Here is a 21,191-nt window from a genome sequence, read left to right as displayed (position 1 = left end):
TTCTTTAATACGAAGTTCAAAACACATCGCGAGTCAAACAGTGGCCCCCAAAAACATATGTCCAGATCCTAGCCTCTAGTACCTGTGAATGAGATTATTAACAGGTCTTTGTAGATATAATTAGTTAAGTTAAAAATCTCAGATGAGATCATGCTGGATATAGGGCGGGCCCTCAAGCCCATGACCAGCGTCATCACACAAGAAAGGAAGGAGATCTAATAGCAGATGGACGCGGGTGAAAGCCATGTGAACGGGAGGCACAGACTACAAGCCAAGGATTGCCAGCCGCCACCAAAGCTCGGAAAGAAACATGAAATCATTTCCCCTTAGACCTTCTAGAAGGAATACACCCTGCCAACGCACTGATTTTGGACTTCGGGCCAAGAGGAGTATGAGAAAATAAATTTCTGTTGTTTAAGCCACCAAGTGTGTGGTATTTGTTATGGCAGCCCCGGGAAACACAATATAGGACTATTTTTATGCATTTATGCATTTTCATTTAAATCCTTTCCACTTCCAAAAGTGGACTTTTTTGGACTATTATAATAAAAACCTCATGTGTAGGGCGCCTGGGTGGCTCAGTGGATTAAGCCGCTGCCTTCGGCTCAGGTCATGATCTCAGGGTCCTGGGATCGAGCCCCACATCGGGCTCTCTGCTCCGCAGGGAGCCTGCTTCCTCCTCTCTCTGCCTGCCTGTCTGTCTACTTGTGATCTCTTTCTCTGTCAAATAAATAAATAAAATCTTTAAAAAAAAAAAAAAAAAACCTCATGTGTATCTGCTCATATAGCTGAATAAAACTGCATACAGAAAGAAGTATAAACAAAAAAAAAAGTTTTAAAAAAAGCCTGACTTGAAATAATTGCTGAGGTCCTAGAGTTAGGCAATTTCTATTCTTAGTTCTATCTTTTTTTTTAGTCATATGAACCTGGCCAAGATATTCAACCTCTGAGCCAAATGACCTATCTCATCTGTATAACAAAAGATAATGGTTTTCTTTAGTTATGTGGTTGTCAACAAGAAATTTATGATAAAAATTTTGCACATTTCTAGGCATATGGTAAACTCTGATTTTGTTCCACTTCCCAAGGGACTACCTTCTAAAGGCAACCCATCTTCTCTCTTGGCCTCAATGACCCTAAATGATCCTGATACAAAAAGCAATTATGCAAATCTGTCCAGTCTTTCTAGGTTAAGCAATCTTGAGTGACACTTGCAAAAAATCCTTCTATAATTAATACTCAACATGTGAACAGTATTTCAGAGTACAGTCCACACTAGAACACTGGAGCATTCATTTCCGGATCAAATCCTAATCCTACAAATGAAGCATTTATTCTTTTTTTATGTTTCCTTTTATAGATAAGGACACTTGGGTTCAGAGAAGCCTAGTGAACTGCCTAAGTCATAACGCTGAATTAATCCAATATACAATGGTGTTTTTTTCAGATTTTCATTATGAAAAAAAATCAAACATGTATAAGTAAACAGAATAATAAACCACCATGTACCCATTGCGTGGCTAAAATGTTTCTTTAGAAGATTTACTTTCAATTTCTCATAATGTCCCTAATGAGACAACAAAGGACACCTCCAGCCACACTATGACTTATAATGTGCATCATGCCTTAAGAAAGAAGAGGGAAAAGTGACAATCAGAAAAGATATTCCATAATGAGAATCTTTCGCCCAAAGCATTGTTTCTAAACTATATCCCTAGGTGGTAACATTCAAGTTACCAGAAACTTATCACCAAGAATGTATTGACAAAGCATGAACTAAACAGGGAATCTCTGAAAATTCACTGGCAAAAGTGAAGCCTAATATGCACAAGCCTAATGGTTATAACTGACAGAAAGATGTTTTAAGTCAAAAATCTACTTTTTAACTGATATTCAAAGTAAACTACTCTTACTAGTGTCTACTGGTATCACAGAAGGTAAGATCTTTAAATAAGAAAAAAATGGGGTGCTTCATTCTCTCCTCTGCGTAACAATGAACAATTTCATTAAAGTAAACAACTGGAATTATTTCCGAGAATCAATCACCACTTTCACCTACGAACATTCTGGAAGAGGGACTTACTTGCTAGCAGTCATCATGAAGAGGGTTGCATCCAACTGACTTGACAATAAAAAAGGAAAACAAATTCAGTTATAACTATAAGAATAACTTCTAACAAGCAAACTGGCAGGAGTTGGTAAAGACACAGAACTTCAACACAGAGTGGAGAGATGGCCAGAGGCAGAAAATGGAAAGCCATTTTAGAGAAGTAGCTACATTTTTAACAACTCTTCCAAGACCAGCTTGGCACGCATATAGAACAGATGCGCGTGGTGATCACGGCAAGCGTATTTTCACCTTACTTTTGTACAGCAGTTAAGAACCGTTTAAAATTTAGAAGCCCTTTCTCAAATGTAGCACCACAGACCTCAAAAACGGCTAGCTACATGCTTTATTGAAAGAATCAGTACTGAACAGACAATATAAATGCATGTATGTTAGGATTGTTAATGTTATGTAAATGTTATGTTAATATTATGTTAATCACTGAATACTTGGTTAGCTTTACTGACAAGGGGGCTCTTGTGGAGAGAAGTTGACCAGGGCAATGTAATCCTTATCAATGATGTATCTGGGAGCCTGGAGAGATCCAAAGTTTGGTCAAGAAGGTAGTATTTTGGGGAATGCATGGGTGGCTCCGTGGGTTAAGCATATGCCTTTGGCTCAGGTCATGATGCCAGGGTCCTGGGATCAGTCCCACATCAGGCTCCCTGCTCAGCAGGAATCCTGCTTCTCCCTCCCCCTGCTTGTACGTTCTATCTCTGACAAATAAATAAATAAAATCTTAAAAAAAAAATAAAGGTAGTATCTTTGTACTAGATCCTGCTCTTAAAGTTAAGGAGGGACCAATAAAAGGTTTCTAGAAGAATATAATGGAATAATTACTCCAACTTCCCATAAGTGCATAGAATAAAATAGTAGGCTTCTCTAACAGAGACAAATTGACAGATACTAATTTTACAAATAAAAATATTGAAAACAGGGTTATAAAATAAGCAGTGTTTATTTTCTCCAGGTCATTTCTGGCCACTAATTAGCTCAAGAATTGAGAGTTGGAATGAATCTCATTGATCTACTGCTTCTCAGACATAGGTAGTAAATCTCCATGACCCTTACCTTACTTTCAAGTTCAGGGCATCGGCAAAGCATTCTTAACTGCAAACAGCAAAATGCGCTCTAGTGAATTTAAATAAAAAGAAATGTCTAGGAGGATATTAGAGATTCACAGAAACCCACAGTGGCCAGGGAACGAAGCTGTGCACAGCAACAGCACGAAAGTAATCGCGCAGGACTAGTCCCGTGTGCTCCGGCTGCCACCAGCACCAGGCACTCGCCAAAGGCCCTTTGGCTAACCAGGATAGGCCACCAGCCGCGGTACTGGAAACCGCGCCGTGGCTGCCCTGAAGAAGAAATGTACCAGCCACCACCACTGCCAGAGCGATTCCACGGTGCAGTTTCTTGTCACTAGGTTCCCAGGGGGAAGACTCACCTGCGTGGATCTGACAGAGCCTGGCTCCTCCGCGTGGTCCTTGATGCAAGAGAATGAAGAAATGAGTGTCTGGCCTCTATTCTGGGACATTACTAAGAAGGAACGATTTTCCCAAATACATGAAAAGTAGCAAAGATGTTAGAAGGAAACATCAAAGATGTCAAAGGTACCAAAGAGTTGAGATACCATCATGGATTTCCCTGGAGTATCTGTACCCTGGAGTTTGAGAAAGTGTCTACCACTTACCAACATCACGAACTAGACCTGCCGGCCTCTCCTCTCCTCCCCTTCCACTCTTCCCAGCAGCCACATGGGTCTTAGTGGTCTTCCAACATCAGAGCTTCCGCAGCTTTGGGATTTCTGGCCTGGAGCCTCCCTCTGCCTAGCACTCTCCACCCCCAAAATTATTCCTGGGTGGTTCCTGCTTTCATGTACATCAACTCAAATGCCACTTCCTGAGGAAAGACTTCTCAGACCACCCTCCACGGACGGCCTCACACCCACCCGGTCTTCCTCATCACCTGTTCTGTTTGCTTCGGGGCACCGATCACTATTGGATTGTTTTACTTGTTTATTTTCTACCTCAGTCACCATAATGTGAGCTCTGTGGGCCTGTGGATCTTTTAAGATTTTATTTGTTTATTTATTTGAGAGAGAGAGAGAGAGAAAGCAAGCCGGGCAAGGAACACTACTTTGAGTGCACAGACCGACAAGGGGCTCGATCTCAGAACTCTGAGATCATAACCTGAGCTGAAAGCAAGAGTTGGACGTTTAACTGACTGAGCCTCCCAGATGCCCCAGGACTGTGGGTCTTGTCCTTTTTGCTCCTATCGTCTTCAGCACCTCCATTAGCCTTCCGAATCTCTGTCGCATGATGAATGAATCCCCAATGTAGCTTAATAGGTCTATTTTATAAATGTGGAGACTGAAGAGAAGTTCAGGGCTTTATACATGATCACACAGCAAACCCGTGATCAAAGGCCCAATCTTTGATTCCTAGTCTTAAAATTTCCACCAGGAGAAAGGTAGGAGCTACTTCTTAAAGAAAGGGAGGCAGCACGGAAGGCCAGAAAGAACACCGTCCTGAGTCCAAATCTGTTCTACAAACCTAACACAAGCCCCATAAGTTTTTCAGAGAATGAAATGTGACCACATATGCATATCACACATATACGTTATTTCTGTGAAACCTGACACACAGAGGCATTTAACAACTGGAAGCTAAAAAATTAGAGCCCATTTATGAGTAATGATCCATGTCTGAGTTCACATTATCTTAATAATACGCTAAGAGAGACTATCCTCAACGTAATCTAAATCAGAGTCTTCATGTACAAGACGAGAATGTTCCTTCTTTCAAGCAACTAAAACGCGTCGGCAATCTGCTATTTGCCAGACACCAGTTACGCACAGGTGAAGTCTCTAAATTTCTTCCTAGCTGTTAATGCGGAGTAACCCAAACTCTGATTGCCATCTCCAAATACCACCTTGTCACTGTAAACGAAGGGCAAAAACAGGCTATTGTTTCCATGTCTTTCATTTATTTCAAAGCGTTTAATGAATCAAACGTTACTGAAAAATAACCCTTGCCTTCAAGGCACTGTTTCACGGGAGAAGCAAACAAAAAGAAAATTAACAAGAACATGAACACAGGATGCTATGTGAATCCAGAAGAATGGTAACTAACCTAGACTGTAAATTAGAAAAGGCTTTTTAGAAGAAGTGATTCTGAGCAGAATCCTAGCTAATGGATGGTAGGAATTCACCAGGAGTAGAAGAAAGGATCAGACGTGCCCAGCAGAGAAAGCAGCACCCTCCAAGTGCCCAGGAGAAATGAAGCACGGCACCTCTAAGAACCTGAAACGTTAAGTCAGAGGAGGGTCTCAACAGTCCCCAGAACAGAGAATTTCAAGAAAGGTTCTATCCCCCACGCCTTCAAGAGTGCTAATGCTACGGGGCGCCTGGGTGGCTCAGTGGGTTAAAGCCTCTGCCTTCGGCTCAGGTCACGATTCCAGGATACTGGGATCGAGCCCCGCTTCGGGCTCTCTGCTTGGCGGGGAGCCTGCTTCCTCCTCTCTCTCTGCCTGCCTCTCTACCTACTTGAAATCTCTGTCTGTCAAATAGATAAATAAAATCTTAAAAAAAAAATCCTTTCTAAAAAAAAAAAAGAGTGCTAATGCTACAAACGACGGTTTCCCTTAATTACTTTGCTTTTCTCAAAGAAGAGAAAAACTATCCATAATTGTTATCTCCTTCATCTGGCATTGATCTTTAGTTTTGGATTAGGATTTATAATATTTAAATAAATACATTCATAAGTACTAAAGAGAATATTTTCATCAAAGCTCAGTTTCATGTTTCTTTCTTTCTTTTTTTTTTTTTAAATTTTCCCTTTATTAGCAACCCTTCTTAAAGGTATTGTCCTTTATGGTCTGGAATGCCTCCAAGTCATTGGCAATTTCCACTTAATTCCTGTAAGCAGCATTTTTCATTTCCTCCCATAAAGTGACAGCACTTTATACACTTCTTCCATTATAGCTCTTAGCAAATTGCCTTTTAATAAGTTTCTCTCTCAAGACTGAGCTTCTGGAGGGAAGGTTTTGATCTCTGTATCCCAAACATGATCTTTTTTTTTTTTTTTTCTAATAAGCGTTTTTAATTTTAGAAGAGCCTTCGCTCTATAGAGGAGTTGCAAAGGCAGTACAAATAGTTCCCTAGGGATCTTTTTTAAATTCAGATTCCGTACAGTAGGTCTGGGAAAATCCTGATATTCTGGATTTCTAACAAGCTTCCACCTCATGAAAATGCAGCTGGTGCAGGGACCATGATTTGATAAGGGATGAGTGTCAAATAAATTAGGACAAAGATTCTCAGCCCTGGTTTCAAATGGAATCACTTGGGAAAGGTTTTTGTTTTAAAATACCAACGCCAGGCGCCTGGGTGGCTCAGTTGGTTAAGTGACTGCCTTTGGTTCTGGTCATGGTCTCAGAGTCCGGGGATCCAGTCCGGCTCCCAGCTCTGTGGGGAGTCGCTTCTCCCTCTGACCTTCTCAGCTCTCATGCTCTCTCTCTCACTCTCTCTCAAATAAACAAATAAAATCGTTATAAATAAATAATTAAAACATGCCAATGTCAGAGCCCACCCCCAGCTACTCTAATCTATTTTGTCTGCATAAACCCGGGAATCCGCACACTGAAAAAGCTTTCCGAGTGATGCCAAGATGCTGCCGGAGTGGGAAACCACGTGCCCTCCCAGGAGGCTGTCACACACTCCTATCCCAGCAGACTCCCCACTTCCTTCTCTGTGAAACAGAAATAATTGTGAGTATTTGGTTTGGGGCAAAATGAAACAGTGAGGGTCAGCATCAAATTCAGCGCTTGCTAAATTTTAGGTCCTTAAAAAAAGTAGTTATAATTCCGACTGGCAAAAGGACACGTAAATCCACATTTCTCATCAGTAAACCTGGGAGAACATTCTTCCGAGGGTTAGACTGCTCTCAGATCCCCAGCTGTCCGAAGAACATTTAAAAGGGCAAGAGTTCACAGCGTTAGGGTCGAAGCGCTACAGAAATCTGCTGGTCTTGGGGGGATGTGGTCTAAGTGTGCTTTGATCAATTCAGCAGACCCCACAGCTGAGCCTGGAGAACAGCAAGTCCTTGCCTGTGTGGGACAGAAACATCTTTGTGAGGGAGAGTCCGCAGGGCGCCTAGTTGGGTGGAAGCTTCTTATGCCGGGACAATGAGCGGTCGGTCATTCCAGAGTGCAGCTGGTCTTCAGGAGAGATCTCGGGGAATTATCTGGTTGCAAACTGCTGCTCACAGGCTAGAGGGCCAAGCACCTCAGAGAATTCGGAGTGACAGTGCAGTCATATAAATCCAACCCATAGGACGCTGGTGGCTGTAAAGTGGATGTCACGGACACTGGCTTCTAACATACAACCCTCCCCACTCCTGCGGAGCACAAAAGTGACTCTACTTTCAACAGGAGGTTAAAGAGGCATCTCTCCATGTTCCTCAACCAGTTGTTCTTATTGGACCAAGCCACGGCTAGTAGGTTCCTCGGATGATCAGAAAAGAATCTCTAGACAGAGTTTACAGATTAAGAGATGCCACACACGGTTCCTATTCCCTGTGAGTTAGATAAAAAATCACAAAGAGAATTAATCCCTGGCTTGACCTAAACCAGCTGCTAATTATTTAGGAACAGATAAGCATTGTTGCCCCAAATATTGTCACCTGCTTGAAGAGCTAGACTAGCACCGATTATCACAATTTAAATTACATGATACTTTCCATGGCTGTTATCTCTATTATCATATCGCAAAACCTCTGAATGCTACACTTCAAGAAATAATGAGCAGGCATTTATACAGACACATATAAACATGGAAGGATACTCATCAACCCATAGTAAAGGAAAGTAAGCAGACTTCTACATTTTACTTCCATTTCCATACCTTGGTTTTTTTTATAAGAGCATATGTTACTTTTAGAAATATACAATAAATCTACTTTAAAGATACAGGGCATCTGTCCGCATCTGTTTCTTAGTCTAGGTACAAAAATAATGACTTTTTCAAATCAACAGAGTAGATACATTTCATTAACAGCTACCACTAACACATGGGAAAATCGTTTCAGCTCATTTAGAGTCTATTCCTTCATGTAAAATTATCTAAATCAAATTCTGAATTGCAGAACGTCCCATTGAGATCACAGGCATATCATGCTCTTGTCTGGGACATACGCACGGATTCTAGCCCTCCAGATACAACAGCTGACTAGACACTGCCACTTAATTTAAATTATCTGCTATCACTGAATAGCCAACAACTCATGAAACTTATCCTTGCTCTCTGACATCCCTCCCCTTCCCAAACGGTTCATTCTTGGCTTGACTTTCTGATTTTCCTATAGGCATTATCTCCCTCACAGTCACCTCTAGATTTACACAGACAAAGGGGGAAATAGCATCCAAATGAAAAATTACGAAACCACATATACTAAAGACTTTCCAGGGCACGGCAATCTTCTGAGACCTAGAAATGTTGAAATTAAATATAGAGATGGGCACACGGAAAACAAGTGTCCAGATGGCGAATTCAGACATCTTATTGCCTACTCTATACGCCATGTACTTTTTGCTCCTTCTTTCTTTTTCTTTTTTCTTGAAGATTTTATTTATTATTGTCAGAGAGAGAGAGAAAATAAGAGCGAGCACAAGCAGGGAGATCAGCAGGCAGAGGCAGAAGCAGGCTCCCTGCCAAGCAAGGAGCCCAATGTGGGACTCGATCCCAGGACCCTGGGATTCTGATCTTAGCCGAAGTCAGATGTTTAACCAACTGAGCCACCCAGGCGCCCCAACTTTTTGCTCCTTCTATACAATGAAGGAGCAGGAATATTTTATACTGAAAACAACCATTAGAAGCCTCTTCTCGGCTGTCCTGCCCGCCACTCCTTTGCGTGCATTCAATAAATTTCTATCTCCTTTTAAAAAAAGAGGAAGAAGGAGGAAATTAAGAAAACAACCTTCAGGACTGATATCCTCCTGTCTCCTGCCCTGCAAACACGGTGCTGGGATCCAGTCCGCCCAGCAACCTTCTAGGAAATACTAGGAGTCAGGCCAGACCCCTCCCTCTTACTCAGAACCCCACGCAGTCAGTCGGGACGTCCGGCTAATTCCAGCCCTTAACAAATTGTCTCCAACACTGTTTCTTGGTACTAGAATAGCTTTCAACTGGTCTCACCACCTCCAGCCAGCCCCTCCAATCTATCTGCCACACACACTGTTACAGCGAAAATAAAGCTAATCAAGCTATTCGCCAGAATTCCAGAATTCCTTAAAACGGCATGGCAGGTGCTGCGAGATGGGACCCCACTCACTACCCAGATGTTCCCCTTGCAGTGCTCTCGGGGCGGCCAGTCTCTGGCCGTATCAGCTTCCGAGCGCCCCGTTTATGACAGACTGGCTCACACTTCTGTGGCTCTCCATGTGCTTCTCAAGGGAGCACCGCCCACCGCCGCCCAGGACTGCATCTGCTTGGATGGGACCGTCCCTCACTCTTCACGGCTCGCTGCACTGGGCAAGTCCTCAGCACGGCCGCTCTGCGGGCTGAGGGCAGGCAGCTCTTCCCTGGGTGGCCGCGGCTCCCGGGGAGCGCTTTGCTGCGGGAGCTCAGCTGTAGGGCCCCGGCGAGTGGCACGGAGCCTAGAGCACAAGGGCTAGTTGAGAAAAATGAATGACTCACGAAGTCCGGACGGGGCAATGCTCTACCTACCAGTGCCACCACCACTGTCCCACGGGAGGTCACAGGAGTCAGGATGCCCCACAAAGGCCCTGTCCGTCCCGCGACGAGCCCTGAGCGAGCCGGGAGCAGTCAGGATGTGGGCAGGCTGGGAGGGCTCCTTCATGCTCGCAAGTCCCCGTGTTCTATCAAAACCACCTTTACGGCAACAAGTGGAGCTGGTAATTACTCACTAATATTTATTATTTGGGGGGGTGCCCGGGTGGCACTCACGCACTCACTCACTCTCGCTCAAGTTAATAAATAAAATCTTCACTGACTTGAGAGAGAGAGAACACAGGCAGGAAGAGGGGCAGGGTGGGGGGGTAGATCTCAAACAGACTCGAAGCTGAGCGTGGAGCCCAACTCGGGGCTCAATCTCACGGCCCTGAAATCACAGACTGAGCCCAAACCAGGAGCTGGATGCTTAACTGGCTGTGCCACCCAGGTGCCCCTAAAATGTGCTGTTTTCAGTGATAAAAGTACTATACAGTCTTTGTGAAAATATGAGAACATAAAAAGAAGTAAAAGTATAAACTGGTCACAATCCCAATGACCACAAACAATCCACCATGGATACCGTTTTTGTGGAATATCCTCCTAAATTGATGTTTTCTTTAAGATGTATTCATTCACTTTTGGGGCACCTGGGTGGCTCAGTGGGTTAAGCCTCTGCTTTCGGCTCAGGTCATGATCCCAGAGTCCTGGGATCGAGCCCCGCATCGGGCTTGCTGCTCAGCGGGGAGTCTGCTTCCTTCCCCCCTCCCTCTGCCTGCCTCTCTGCCTACTTGTGATCTCTGTCTGTCAAATAAATAAATAAAATCTTTAAAAAATAAAAATAAAAGATTTATTCATTCACTTTAGAGAGAGAGAGAGAATCCTGAAGAAGACACCACTGAGCATGGAGCCCCTCACAGGCTCAAGCCCAGGAACCTGAGGTCATGACCTGAGACAAAACCAAGAGTCAAAGCTTAACCAACTGAACCACCCAGGTGCCCCTCAACTGAGTTTTTTCACACCAAGATTATACTGCATGCCAAAACAGAATCGTATTACACAAAGTATTTTATAACTGAATTTACCATTTCATAATATTCTTTGTTGAATTATAACAATAATCTAGAATTATAATCACATGAAATGATTATTAAAAATGTAGATTGCTGGGCTTCATCTCTTCATCTGTTGAAACAACTTTGTACAGAGAATCCTGGGATATTCAACTTAACCCTCTAAGTGATTCTTGTGTACAGTAAACTTTGAGAGCCACCAACCACAGATAGTGTTTTCAAATCACTATGGTAAGATGACAGAAAAATGAAGGTTTCAAAGGTATTTATTTTGGCAGCACATAAGAAAGAACACAAGCTGCTACAGAATGGGATCGGTTACCCTCCGAGCTGATGATCCCACAGCACTCTGCAAATAGATTTTGAATAACTAGTCTCAGGGAAGTGTGGTCATTCTGTATCAGGAAAGAGGATGAAAGAGGCAATTTCTACGTTCTGTCTCAACTGTAAGATCCTAAGACTGTAATTAAAGAACGTTAAGGCTAAATTAGACTTCGGAGGCAAAAAAGCATAGTTACCTGCGTAGACAGTTATGGGACGGGCTGGGTATGTGGTTTGGGCAGTGGTTTAGAGGTAAGACAGCTCTCAAAGCTGACAAAAACTTTGCACATCATTATTTGAAAAAATTTTTTCCTAGAAAAGATGAAAAACTGTTTTTAAAAGACTTTTAAACTGGTGCTCCTGTGGCTCAAAAACGTCTTCCTTGGGAACACTAACACAGAGCAAGTAAAAGCTAAAGGCCCTGGCTGAAACAGTGGAAGACAGGGGCACCTGGCTGGCTGAGTCGGTAGAGCACGTGACTCTTGATCATGATGTCATGAGTTCAAGTCCCATATTGGAGATTACATTAAAATAGTAGTAATAATAATAAAATCTTTTTAAAAAAAAGAACAACAAACAGTGAAGGATCCAGGCATTTTTGGTATACCTGGCCCATTGCTACCAGTCTGGAGGGGGCATCTAGAACTATGGTAATACCAGTAATCTAATTTAATCATCTCATTTTCAAGCAAAAAACCTACAGGAGTTAAGTCTATAGAAGTTAGACCTAGAAGGTGTAAGTATTATAAACTGACATGGCTCGTTGGTGACAAAGTAACCGCCCTGGAAAACCACTCTTCGACTCCTGCTCTGGGGTTCTGGGTATCAGAGATTTCTTTACCACTACAAACGCCTTGTATTCAAAATCCTAAAACGTTAGAGAAAAACCACAGAGGGCCAAGTGTTTGAAATTTTTACATATAGAGTTGCCATACTGTAAACAAATGGCCTAAAATCATTGCATTTTAAAAGCAGACTGACATTTCAAGGATAGTTGCAGTAACGTTCCTTATGTTCACTTCTCAGAGTTACAATTTAGTTCCCCGCTTGGCAGGAAAATCAGTGACTACTCTCACTTTCTGACATTTAAAAAAAAAAATGCCTTCCAAAAAGACAAGTAGTATTTTCAAACATAGTCTTTGTGTTACACACACTTTATATGTCTACCTATGAGTTTACATACACACATCAGTATTTCGTGGTTACACATGTTTATAGGTGTTTATGTTGTATATACATTAATTATAGAATATACCTATTCTTTATTTTTTATAAAATATCTTTCTAATCTTAATACTACTGCTTTACAGATGAACATATGGGATGGGGGAAGAAAAGAGAGAGGGAAACAAACTGTTAAGAGATTCTTAAAGACAGAACTAATGGAGGGGTGATGGGGGCAAGTGGGTGGGGATGGGCTAGATGGGGGATGGGCGCTAAGGAGGACACTTGCTATGATGAGCAGCGGGTGTTATATGTAAGTGAGGAATCACTGAACTCTACTGCTGAAACCAATATTGCACTGTATGTTAACTAAACAGAATTTAAATAAAAATTAGAAAAAAATACAGCATTGTTTTTAGAGGTCAACCGGGCTGACCCAAGCACTATATATTTACAATGAAAACTGTCTTCACAAATACCCAACTAAGGAATTTGAGAGTCAACAGCCCAGGCAATTTCAGTAAGTCTCAACTTCAAATACCATCGATACGTCAATGGCTCCTAAGTTTGTATCTCTAGCCTAGACATTTCCTACGATGTGCCCAGTCAAACTTAACAGATTCAAAATCAAATTCCTAATCTTCCTCTCTAAATTCTTCCTCTAATGGACATCCTTGTATCAGAAATGATAGGTCCATAAAAATAATTTTTTAAAAAGGGTGGGGGGCACCTGGCTGGCTCAGTCGGTAGAGCACGCAACTCTTGATCTTAGAGTTCAAGCCCCATCTTGGGGGTAGAGACTACTTTATAAAATAAATAAAAACTTGGGAAAAAATTTTTAAAAAAAAATTAAAGAAAGGATAGGTCCATCCATCCAGTTCCTAAACTTTGGCATGATTATGAACTTCTCTTGTAGCAACCTACATCCAACACCAAATCCTGTCCTTGTATTCCAAAACACATCTAGAAGCCCAGCATTTTTCACTGCCTTTGCCACTACGATCACCATTGCCTGTCTCAGGAGTCTCCTGTCCTTCCTGCTTCTACATTTGACCCCACACAGTCAATTCTCCAAACAGTAGCCAGAGTGACACATTATAAGCCTTTCTTCACCTCCAATGACTTCCAATCTCACAATGGAAATAGGCCCTATAAAGCACTCTGTGGTCTTCCCACCACCTCATTCTACTATCCCTCTGACCTAGTCTCCTACTGTTCTCCCACTCGCTTACTTCAGTCCAACCCCCCCGTCCACCCTGCTGTCCATTCAACATTCCAAGAAGAGTTTTTCTATGCAGAAGGTTCTTTCCCTACCCATCTTCCATGGCATTTTCCTCATGTCCTTCCTATGTCATTGAAAATGTCAAAGCAGCAGAGTTGATTTCTTGACTAGCATCGGTATCAACCAGGATCCGAGAAAGAAATGTGTACGACACTAAAAGAATACACAAGCTGAACTCACACTTCTCCCTCCCTCAGCATGCTTTCCAGGGGGCCCATTAGTCTGGTCTATATTGATTTGTCTCCCAGGGCTGATGGGTAGAAAACAGACGTGGAGGAGACACCAAACGACCACTTGGTTCCGTTTCTCTCCGGCACTCAAATATTTGTTGAATGGATTAATATGATGCCGTGGGGGCTGACCACTGAATTGGCTGTAAACATGCTATACAAACTGTATTTCCTTAAAACAAAAAATTCCTCCGATTGTAAGTCAGAAGGAGTCAGGAGATACTAAAGTCATCCCAAAGCAGAGACTTGGGAGGCTTTCATGAACTCGATACGGTGAGTAAATTGTGAGGCATCCTGCAGGCTCAGATTCTGCCTTATGGAACTGAAGGTTATTTATCACACTTACCAAGATAGAGAAATATAGAGACAAAAGTTAAGATCGGGGACTACACTGATGGTCCCCTCTCCTGACATCCTAATGCCTTACAGCTGATTTATGATGAGCTGAATCATGATGCTTGATGTGTATCACAGATGTTTCTAATAAAAGAGACAATGAAACAAGAAGTCATACCTATGCTATATTCCAAAAGGTAAGAGAGTATTAAATGTTTACTACCCATCCTACATACTGGAATCCACCATGAATAAATCAAGCAAGGCTTCTCATGAGACAGTTCACTCTCATGAGAGATGGGTTCATTAAAGAAAAGCTGAGATGATAAAGATGAGGCAAGGGTTCATTAAAGAAAAGCTCTTTGAGGAACAAACATTAGTAGAACCTCTGACTTCCTGGTTTTCTGAATTATTTGTGACATCTGGGCACTTGTGTGGAACAATAAGAAAAGCATTACTTCTTTTGTTAGAGTTTTCCAGACTCCCCAAAGATGGTGCAATTAGAGGGTAAGATAAGGCAATGGGAGAGAGCAACATCTGTTTTACATCTAAAAACTGAAGAATTCATGTTGGTGGAGAACTTAACAAGTTATACATTTGCTGATTCTAGGAGCACCACCCTGTCCACTCCCAAAGAAAAGGAAAGACAAACAATCAGGGTAACATATCATTAAGATTAACAGAGTGAAAAATACGAGAGGATACCATTAAAAAAGATCCTTCATACCTGCTCCCAGTTTCATTAAGAGAAGAATCTCACTCACTGATGACTCCTATCTGTCTTCACCTTCCTGAAAGGAAAGATGGTGCTAAACAAGGTTGATGGAAGATAGAAATAGACTGGGTTGCTATGGTTTCTGAAATGTACTCTAATCCTAACCCCAGAAACATAATCTTATATACTTGAGTATCACTCTTACCATCTATTTTCATCCAGTAATATCCCTTTTTCCCCTGAAAGGAAATCGGTTATGTTACTATAATAGACCTCTACTTTAAGAACTTATAAAAATAATTTCTGAAAAGGATCTTTGGGTTCCTGGGGAAAACCTGTTTGCTATTCGGCCCCCATTCCATATGCTTCCCATTAAGGGTCAGATCCAAGTATTATAAACTTTGAAGCTTATATAATGGGGGTAGGGGAACACTTTAAGAAAATAAAGTTTCAAGGGCATCCGGGTGGCTCAGCTGCTTAAGCATCTGACTCTTGATTTTGGCTCCGGTCATTATCTCAAGGTCATGGGATGGAACCTGGGACTTCTTGCTAAGTGTCGAACTGGCTTGAGATTCTTTCTCTCTCAAAAAGTGCATAAATAGATACTAAATTTCAAAATGCTGCAAATAATTGGACAGTTATCATAAAAATGATAAAATCCAGAAAAACTGACTGTTTTCAAATAATTACCAGATATGGTTTGACCTGTTTTTTGTATACCTTTTATACTTCTTTTGTTTTGCTTTGACTCATACATTTGTTTGCTTCTTCATATTTCACAGATCTTATCATATTTTCCAAGGAGAGACTAGAAAGATAATTCAATCTTTCCTCTATCAGGGTCAACCAAAGTTTTAGGACACACGCATATCACAAAATGACCTCCGTCCGTGTACTTCCATCCAGCACACTGGGTACACAGACTCAGTTAGCAGTGGGAAGATTCCTGGACGACATTTCTTTACCAGGACAGTAGAAATAAATTATATGCTGAGGAACTTCGAACCACATATGACCATATGAAATGGCCAATGTTCAGTCATCTTCCACCTCCAAAATGACAATTTCACATGGCTCACGCAAATATATCCCACTATGCGCAAAATAAATGTACCTCCAGCTCAGCATCCAGTTAGACTCCAAAATTGCCAGTAGCCCCTCTAACACACTCTGCACGAGGGAAAATATGACAGAGGGGCAGGAGAGGGCAAAAAGACCCCAATCTTAGCTGATTAGTTTAAATCAACTGCAAATTTCACATGCTATCATGTGAATAAGGCCCAGGATTTTGGACAGAGCATGGGAACACAAAGGGGCCCTGAAGCATAAGGTCCATTAACTTCACAGGAAATCACCTCTGTAATCCCAGTTCTACCCCTGAAAGTGCTGTCATCTGAGCACTTCCAGGGAAACCTACAAGGCACATCAGAAAAGCAAACACACCTCTCTCTTGAAGAGTTCCCACATGTCACATAGAAGGGGTTCCCCTTTCACAGGCACAAGCAGAGCAGCCCTTCTACATCTATTACTGGAGTCAAACAATCCTGCCCAAAATGATAAAAATTTCTGTGAAACAGAGAGTCCTTTGTTGGCACAGGCCTCTCATCTCCCTATCGTGACTCCCTGGGGCATTCGCCAAATGCATGTTCTGTACACCAGGCATCCTGCCCTCGTGTGAGCACTTGTAAAACACAGAACTCTCTGATAAAAACGGTCCGACGCAAAATGTAAACTTGGGATTTATCTGGAATCTGACACCAGCTATCTGCTCACTGGCCTTCTGCTGAAACAGTGCTCAGGCCATCTGCTTGTCAAATCTGATGCAAATGCCACACAGAGTCCAGAGCTCAGTCCAAGCTCTCAGCCCACTTTAACGAGAATCACTGTGCGTGCGCGTGTGTCAGTCTCTCCACCGCAGGCCAGTGCCGTGTGCAGGCTGAGTCTTCTGAGACAGCAGTGCAGCTCAGTGCAGTCTGGGGAGCCAACATCAATCTGCATACCAGCCCCTTCTGGTGCAGAGCTTCGAGGAACAGGGTCGTCGGCATGAAGCACAGCGTCAACCGTCATAATGAAAGCACTGCTCGGGACGTAGGGCCAGTGACCAAAGCGCTCCAAGTCACTGACACCTGGCTTCCCTGCAATGACTGAGAGCACAGATACATGACGCAGGGTCAAGCATCACTCGTGTGTACTTCAGAAGACAGCAAACACAGTCCATACCGTGTGCAGGTCCAGATCAGGCCGGCCCCTGGCCACGCCCCCGAGCTGAGACACTGGCAATGATGAGAGTAATGAAACAGTCATTTATCAAGGGGCTACTATGTGCCAGCATCTGCGTGGGCTGCTGCAGACATGGTGCCTTAATTCTCCCATTTCCCCAAGAAGGAAGATATCATTACCTAAAAGGCAAATTATTTTAACTCTCTAAGCTTCATTTTTCTATTCCGTAAAACAGTGATAAGTTCACTTACTTTGTAAGATTTTAGTAAAAATTAAAGATAAGAGAGGTAAAGCATTGAGGATTCAATAGTAGACGTAAAACATCTGTTATTAAAATGTTATGAACTCCTATAGTTTTTACAGATTATAAATATATAAATATTAGCTCTAGACTCAAGACGTGTAACACAAAGTACAGAACACTTCAAGCACCCCATCAGGTGACCAGGGCCCCACCCTGCTGAGTCCACAGATTTAAAGCAGAAGCGGACAAGAACAGCAAGAACAGCAGCTGTGTGGGCACCGCATTTACACGGTCAGCATGTATGAAAAGCCTTCTCTCGTGCAGCAAAAACTGTTGAGCGCGTGTTCGCACCGTCCTCCCAGAACTGCATTTGCAGGACACAGAGGCCATCCAGGCATTGGGAGGGCACAGGGGAAGAGTGGTGACATGAGTGGCAAGACAAAGCATCAGTCTAAACACTTGAAAATCAAGGATCTCTGACGAGTAAGAACGGAGAAATATCTGTTACTCAGTATGTAATTTTCGGACTAAAAAGTCTACATTTAAAACGCAAGTAATGACCGCGTGCTAAGGGACAAGGTCAGCCGGTTATTCTGTTCCAACTTGTGAACGTTACGCTGTGGAGAGCTGTCACCGTCCTCTCAAGGAACCACCCCTTGCTTCACCCCCTGCTCTGCGACTACAGGCCAGAACCTCCAAGGGAGGGAGGAGAGAAAGCACATGCCGGCTCCACCGTTCCACAGTTTCCCCCGTGGCCCGTGAAAGATTTTTAGCAAGAATAAAAATTACTAGCAACGGAAAAGCAAATTTATTAGAAAGCTGTCTGAGTGCCACCACGTAAATCAGACCAAAGTGTCTTACTGAAATCATGAACGTGGACATTCCACAATGAAGGAGACAGAAAAGCTTACTGAGAAAATAAGAGAAAGCCTCATGCTCAAACGGAGCACAGTCACAGATGTGCGGACACGCCACGGGCACACGAAGACGCGGAGGCGACCCGATGACCACAGAAACAAGATCTCAACAATGGGCTAACGCAGGTGAAAGAAATCCCTTCAACTATTCTCACAAATTTATTCTAGCTTTGAAATTACTTCCAAATTAAGAATTATAGGGGCGCCTGGGTGTCTCAGTGGGTTAAAGCCTCTGCCTTCGGTTCAGGTCGTGATCGCAGTGTCCTGGGATCGAGTCCCGCATCCGGCTCTCTGCTCGGCAGGGAGCCTGCTTCTCCCTTGCCCGCTCCCCCGCTTGTGTTCGCTCTCGCTGTCTGTCAAAATAAATAAAATCTAAAAAAAAAAAAAAAAAAGAATTATAAAAAGAAAGCTAGAAAAAAAAATCACCATAAAATAAAATGAAAGTGAAATTTCAAACTAGTTACTACTTCGTCTTAAAATTCAAGACAGACCACTCCAGGGGGATCATTACTCGCCCGAGGGATCGCTCGAGAACTTGGGGGGTTACGGCCTATCGGAACATACTGGTTCAGGACGAAAACCACGGATTTCTTCCTGACATACTTTAAGTACAGCATGAACCTCACGGAAACAACAAACCAACCAGACTTAGAAAAACTACACTGACCAGACACGAGGACGGCCGAGGCCTGAAGGAACAAGCGCCGCACACGAATACCCGGTTTCCTTGCAGTATTTCCTCGCACGCGGAGCTACAACCCGGAAGTCGCCGCTACCGCCCGGCCTCACGTGTTTCCGGCAAGGGCGGGCGCCAGTGTCCCCGGCCGGTGGCGCCGCACGACCGCGGGCGCACGTGTCAGCACACGCGTGTCGGCAAGTCCGGACCAGGAGCCCCGGCGCGCAGCTGCGTGTGGCGCCGCACACGGGCCGCCGATTCTGATGCGACCCGAGACAAAGCCTCTAAAGGAAACCGGTTTCGAGCGCGTAAAGTCATGAGGCTGAGGCTCAAGCTTGGAGGCTCCTAAGCTGCTCCGTGAATAAAACTCAGCAGCCAGGCGACGAGGGACGTTCCAAAGGAGCTTCCCGGGAATCCTCCCTGAGGAGCCGGCGCCGCAGTGCCTGTCGGGACTTCGAGTGTCCGCGAGGCACGAGCCGCGACGGGCTCCGCTCGGAACGCGCCGGCGATGACTCCGGGCCTTGGAGCCTCCGCAACCCAGGCAGGAAACGGCGCGACAGCCGGGCCATCGGTCCCGCGCAGACGGAACAGCGCTCGGAGGGACGGCGGGCGCCGCGGTGCGTCCGTGGCGCGAGGGTTCGGACTTACTTTTGCGAAGATTTTATGAGAACCAGCGCCAGCGGGGAGGAGAGCGGAAGACGCCCGCTGAGCCGGCCCCGGTGCGGGGCTGGACCGCGGGAGCCCCGGGGTCACGACCTGAGCCCAAGACAGACGCTTCAGCGAGGACGGAGCCTCGCAGGCGCCCGGAGGGTTCAGACTTGTTGAGGCATTAGAATGTCTTAACAATTAAATCCCTTTTCTGGTTCTTGTCATCTGTCACCAGGAGCCTCGCCTCATGACTCAGTCATTAGAGTATCATCAAGTCAGTCACTGGGTGTCCGCCGTCCAGCACGCCCGGCTTCCCGGACGCCACTCGCCGCTCACAGGATGAGGGACCGTGACGTCCCAGCATCTCCCGACGCGGCGTCAAGACAGTTTCCCTTGTAATGACCGGAAACTCGCGTTACGGATCTTCAGTGACCTTGGAGGAGCCCGACGGCCCGGGAGGTCCCTGCGTTGCGTGGGCGGACGGACTGGAGAACAGGAAAGCAACGGCGGTGGAAGATGACTTCTCAGTCCCCGCACGCACGCGCGCACGCACGCAGTCTTCGTGTGCACTGTCCGCAGAGTCCCACACAGGGCTCCTCCACGGCGTGCACTTGACGGGGAAGGAAAGCATCTGTGCTGGCGGCAGAGACAAGGACGCCAGGACGTCGTTTGAAGGGACAGTGACGAACCCTCTCTGAGTAGGTGGTTCTTCGCGCGGCCAACACGTATCGCCGCCGGCCAGCTGCAGCGCGGCGGACGCAGCCCCTGGAACGCGGAGGAGTAACAGCCCCGCGCGGTCCCCGCTCGCGGCAGCGACACAGGGGACAGAGCAGCGTCCGGGTCTAAAATTCATGCTTTTCCTAAAGCTAAATGAAAAGTAAAACAAAACGCAAGCCTGTCCCGTGCGCGGAGACCGCCTCCGGCTGTCAGACCAGAGGAGGGAAGCGGCAGAGCGAGGCCTTTGGCGGAGGGGACGGCGTCACGTCGCGCTGGCGTGGGGACACGGAGGTCCCGCGGGACCCGGACAGACTGACAGACGCGTGAGCTTATTCTGCTCTTCGGAAACGGTCGGCGACGGAGAAGGGACCACAGAAGCGGGGAAACGTCGCGAGCCCCTGGCGGGCGGCACCAGCAGAAAGGAGACGCGACCGCCTCGGCCCCGGTCCGGGAGGACAGTGCGGTCGGGGGAGACGCCAGCCTCAGGAGAGGCGTCTCGCGGGCGTCTGGGACCGCGCGGCGCGGGGCGGCGGGAGCACATGGCTGACGGACCGCGGCCACGACGTCGGCGGTTCACAGAGACGCGAGCACCGCCGCCAAGAGCCAAGCGAGGACGCGCAAGGGCTGCAGTCCGGGGCCGCGTGCGGGGCGAACCCGCGAGGCGGACGCAGTCCCGACACTGGGGGACGTGTGCCGCGCCACGCGGACCCCGAACCCAGCTCGACTCCGTCCTTCGCTCTGAGGTGCTATAAAGTTCACGTCCTGCCAACGCCACAGGGGGCCACAAAGGTACTTGTCACCATCCCCCCCCCCTGCCC

At 45.2% G+C, this 21,191-nt stretch overlaps 1 protein-coding gene across 11 annotated transcripts in view; it reads right to left on the bottom strand.

Annotated features, from left to right (window-relative positions):
• Window positions 1-21,191, bottom strand: part of GULP1 (GULP PTB domain containing engulfment adaptor 1) — a 260,500-nt gene that overhangs the window by 209,630 nt on the left and 29,679 nt on the right. The window lies entirely within an intron of this gene.

Source organism: Meles meles, chromosome 9 (assembly GCF_922984935.1).
Source record: "Meles meles chromosome 9, mMelMel3.1 paternal haplotype, whole genome shotgun sequence".
NCBI lineage: Eukaryota > Metazoa > Chordata > Mammalia > Carnivora > Mustelidae > Meles > Meles meles.
The sequence above is the reverse complement of the archived record's forward strand: the minus strand, read 5'-3'. Positions and strand labels throughout refer to the sequence as shown.